This window comes from Homarus americanus, unplaced genomic scaffold, assembly GCF_018991925.1.
Source record: "Homarus americanus isolate GMGI-L3 unplaced genomic scaffold, GMGI_Hamer_2.0 scaffold48406, whole genome shotgun sequence".
Classification (NCBI taxonomy): Eukaryota; Metazoa; Arthropoda; class Malacostraca; order Decapoda; family Nephropidae; genus Homarus; species Homarus americanus.
Genome location: NW_024753828.1, coordinates 3,362,949 through 3,368,498, shown reverse-complemented (window position 1 = coordinate 3,368,498; position 5,550 = coordinate 3,362,949).

Genomic DNA, 5,550 nt, shown 5'->3' with positions numbered 1-5,550 from the left:
TAAGCAATAATAATGAGATGCATTCCCAAGTGTGACCTTTTCATATCTTTGTGTGGCTTTTTACCCTCGTTGCCCCCCAAACAATAAAATTAATGAAAAATGCAAACTATATTCTTTAAATAATGTTTATGAATGCATCGTATACAATATAAATCAATATTAATCAGGTCACCCGAGAGGAGATGCGATGCGATGCCATTGTTGTTGTCAGTGTTTACACTCATAATGTCAGTTATCCATCTGAAACTGAAGAAAATACAACCCTGGTTGTTGCTATAGTAAAATTAAAGTAAGAAAATATGTATGCTTTAATTAATGTTGTTTAATGTACAGTAAAAGTAACCACTGATGTTAAAGAAAAAAAAAGTGATAGTGGAACGCCAGTGTGTACTATACTTATGCCCTCAAGGAAACCGCGTCACTTATCTTTTTTAGAATATATATAAAAGATTCATTTTTGTTTGTTAATGAATATGTATTTGATTTAATGAATATTTATATAGTATGTGAAATGAACAATACAATTCATTAATAATATGTAGAATATTAAAACACACAGGAGACGGCATTGTTTTCGCTAATGTTTACAACACAAAGAAACGAGAAAATAAGACCCTGGTTGTAGCTGTAGTAAAATTAATGTAAAAAATGAACATGTATGTTTTAAGTAATGTTATTTAATGTTAATAAATGGAATAGACGTAGCCAACCATTAATGGTAAAGAAAAAACAAAATGAATTGGGAATGCCAACGTAAGTGCGTACAGTACTACATGTGAAAACTTTTTCATTTCTTTACATAAGAATATGAAAGCACCACTTATTACTGTTCATATATGTTTTAAATAATACTTACTAAAGTACAGTGGGGTATGCTATAACGAATATAATTGGTTCTAGAACCTTGTTCGTTATAGCATTCGTTCGTTATAGGATTAATCCGTTCCAGGCCCCCAAATACAACCACTTAACACTGAAAAATATAATATAAAATTGTAAAAAATTTTAAAAAGTGCATAAATATGCATCTAAACCCCTGAAATAAAGAGTATCATTAATACTTGTAATAAAAAACAATAAATTAGTAAAAAAAAAAAAAAAAAAAATTTTTTTTTAAATAATGTTCGTTGTAGGAGTTTCGTTCGTTATAGCATTCTCAATTTTATAGGTAAAACCGTTCGTTATAGGAATATTCGTAGTAGGATCCGTTCATTATAGCATACCCCGCTGTAAAACAAAAATTCTACTCACCAATGGTGGTCTAGTCTAAAATATAAGGACAGCCAATGAATATTGTGCAAGTTTTTACTCAGATGACGAAGTCATCAGGTTCAACTCTGGTAGAAGCTGAAGGTTCAACTCAGGCTGAAGCTGTAGCTTTCCATAAAGATGTCATAGCTGTTGCAGAAACTGTTACTGAACCTGAAGTTGTTGCTGAAGCTGCTTATGTTGCTGAATTTGATGGTTTAGGCCTTCAAATAAAGCTGTTGAAGGAACCTTGCACAGCTACTTTCTTTCTCATTCTACTTCTTTATGTAGAAGTCGTATGCATTTTTCACGTCCCTGTTAATTTTAATGCTTTGTTCTCTTAATGGATCCACTTCAGAAAATATGTTCATTGCTTGTTCCATGTAATATCCACAGACTTCTTACCCTTTTCATATCGTTTTAACACATTTAGTTTCTTGGCTAAGCTTTTACACTTTCATTTAGCTTTTGAACCAGCACTACCATCACTTGCTCTCTTACTCAAGTTGAATAGGGACTCAAAAATGTAAGAAATCTGAGATTGTTTTTCTCCTTTTCCTGTTCACGTGCGTGCAAACAAAAGGCCGCCAAGCTGCAACTGTTTATACTAGTGATGCTGGCGTCACCATTCATAAGCACGGCAGCCTCCGTGCACAAGGCGTGTTTTTTTTATATACACATCGGGATTTAGTTATTATTTTTATTTACAGTACAGTATATGAGAATGTAATTTTATTTAATTTTTTATTCTATTTTCGCCATTAATATGAAGAAAATAATGGTGCAAATTGAATTGGGTCCTAAATTAACCAGGGTCTTAAATATGAATCGTCATTAATAAAACCGTCGTTATCGGAGGCTTTCCTGTACTACCTTTAAAGTATCAAACTGCTCCCATTATGGATAGCATTTCCAAAATAACACTTCTAGAATTTGTCACCTTATAGGTACCAGTTGCCATGCTTGGGCTGTGGCCTGCTTGAATGGTCATCTATGCCAGTTTCTTTTGGTTCTAAAGGTTTTGTAGTATAATACTGTATTTGAAGCTGGTTGGTGTATAAATACCAGAGTTTAATGACAAGGTGGTTGTGAAATACTGTACAGTATCTCTTATTAACAGGGGTACAGTACTCTATTTGGACCCTTTGTTTGTATAAATTTAGATTACAGTGACCCCTCCGTTAACGAACTCAATCCGTTCCAGAAGGTCGTTCGTTAACCGAAACCATTGTTTCAATGGGTTTTTGGGTAATTGGTTCCAGCTCACCGAAAATTTCCTAAATTCAACAAAAATGGTAGAAAAGTTCACTTACTTTGAGGTGTGTATGTAGAAGGCTCCTGGATGATGATGATGATGGGATTTAGAATGGGGGTGGAGGAGAAGGAAGAAGAGAAGGCATTGGGGTGGAAGAGAAGTCACCCCATGGTGCCATTTCACCCATAAAATTTTAGCTCTCTTGGTGTAATTCAAGATTATTTTCTTTAAATCAACACTGCACTGCATTATATATTGTCAATATGTAAAATATATTTCAAAATGACCAATAATTTGCTTGGAAACACAGAAAAAAAGCGTTTAGTTGAAGAGAGTCTCGAGCAAGATGTTACCTCCAGTGAAAACAGAGAGACTAACTCCTGTTTGCTGTGTTAAGAGGCTGGATGCCGAGCATTAAACTAGTCACTTTACCTTCAATTATGTTCAATAATTGTTAAAATGACTAAAAAATTGAATATTAAACTTTTAAAATTATTGAATAGTATAAACTTCTTGATATTTACTGAAATAGTAAGGAATTTAAGCCCTAGAACCGATTAATGTATTGGCGGACTGATACTAAAGCTGGTTGCCCGGTCAGTGAAAGCGAAAACATGTTGAGGTCGATTCGTAAGAACTTCGTTAACCGAATTGCAGATCCTTATGGAAGGCAGTTCGTTATTCGAAATTACGTTAACCGAGGTGTTCGTTAAATGAGGGGTCACTGTATTATGAAATTGCAAGGCTTAAAATTGACTAGAAACACCGGTGTATGATCAGATAATGTACATTGACAGTACATTTGCTTTTAAGTAAATTTTCTCTTGGCATCTACTTACTTCATACCCAAATTGTAACTGTGATTCTCTATGAAGGAGCTTAAAGCTTTTGTTTAAATGTGTTAGGGGTGGCTCAGGGTAGCTGTGTGTTGTGACACTAACTGTTGACTGTCTGTACACTGTACCCTCATTAATTCATATCATTATACAGGTAATTTGGATTTTGGCTTAATTCTACTTTTTTTTCTTAAAAAAAATGAATTCATTGAAACACTGAAATAACCGAGCGATTCCAAAAAGTCGTGTGGCAACAGCTTGAAAATTTTGGCCCATTCAATTCGACTGCTCTCTCAGCTCCTCAAACAGGCTTGGGTTAGGTGTAATCGCACTTAGGTAATTCCTAATTGGACGATTGTCTTTTCTGTGCAGTTGCCACCCCACTTGGATGATTCCCAATTTTAATTATTAATTTAATATTTAGATGTTATTAATTTTTTATTCAGATATTTCATGCTATACCTGTATTCATATTCAGGAAAAAGTATTTGTAGATCCTGTCAGTAAGTCAGGTTGACAAACTTAATAATATTCACGTGTCACTTGACGCCAGGTGACCTCATAATAGCATCAAGGCTAAAAAATATAGGTGGGAATAGTGAGGTCATTTAGTTAGGTTGTGAGTTTGGGAGGAAACATTCCTAATATAATTTGTGTTTTGTTATCCATAATATAAGTCATACTTATTTCTGTAATTCATTCATCCTATAATCGTTTTTCTGGGAATTGTCCAAGTGGAAAGAAATCATCTTAGTGGCATGTAATCTTGGTTAATGAATGCGATGTGAAAGCAAGTCGCCAGTGCAAGCAAAGGTTATGCTGCGCTGCCACCTCATCAGTTGAGATACTTAACATCTTAAAGTAGAGTTTTTTTTATTTGTTGTTTAGATTTGTGGGATAATGTTGTTAATTGTGTTGATAGTACTGTAATATAAATCTGAAAGATTTTGAGTAAGTAAAATTAATGCAATTTGTGATAAAACCATATGTAAAGTATCGTTGCATTATGGATGCCTGTACGTCTGACCACCCTGTTGTTTACCACCCGTACGACTTGCTTGTTGGACGCTAGTGTTCTCCCTGGATTTATATATATCTACATACAGTATTATCAGCTCGCCCCACAATGTGTTACACATATTTTTTACTATTATTTACTTTATTGTTACTGTATATACATTTTAAAAATATATGTTTGTACAGTTATTATAAATAGAATATTTTGTGGTAGCTAAGGCATAGTAACTGAACAGAAAATTAACGAATAATCAAACACAAAAATTCGGAAATTGTTGAATACTATAATGTAAAAATATTCAGAACTCGGTTAATTCAGTTTTTTCAGTAATTCAGGTTACCCAGAGCTCTCCTTTTGTCAAATTAACGAGGGTATAGTGTATCTTAAAATTTTCTCTGCTGTTGATAAATAATCCAGAAATATCATACGTAATGCAGAATGCATTTCTGAGAAATGTTAATGTGAAATGCCATATTGCCTACAGATGTAATGGACACTGTGTGTGTGTGTTTAAAAATAAGATATACACAATTTTGTTCACATGCTATGTACATATATACATATGGTAAATCAGGTCATCAGGTAACTTATTTCAATCCATATCAGTTTCCATTGTAACCAACAAACTTTGGTTGTAGTTAAACAATGATTTATTTTTTTGAACTTAGATAAAGTTATTCATTCTCAAAAGTTTTGAAGGAATCTGAAAACCTGATGCCTCTAAGCATATTACTGTGGTATGTGTGTTCTTCATCATGACATAATAACACTATTGTATACACAAAATCTTGTCTTTCTCTGAGAGGGGATTAGAGGTATGGAATATATCAATACATTTTTTGCATAAATAAATAAAAATTGAGAAACTTTTACTGCAATTGACAGCTTGATTAGAATGTTGAACTTGGGAGACTTGAGTGATGGCTAAATTTGGGTTGGCTAACAGTATGTACTGTCTGCCATTATTGCAGACAGCATGATTGTAGGATGAACAAGCTGTGAAGGTGAATATCATAGCTAAAATTGCTGTCTTTATTTTCTCCCAGTACAGGGGGTGGCATCACTATCAGTCAATTGAGTACCATGGCAATGGAACCCTTGCCAGGAAGAACCTCTGGATCAGAACTGGTATCTTGCACTACAGTATAGCATTGCCATTTTAATTGTCCCTTGTGAGTTGATGTTATATGACC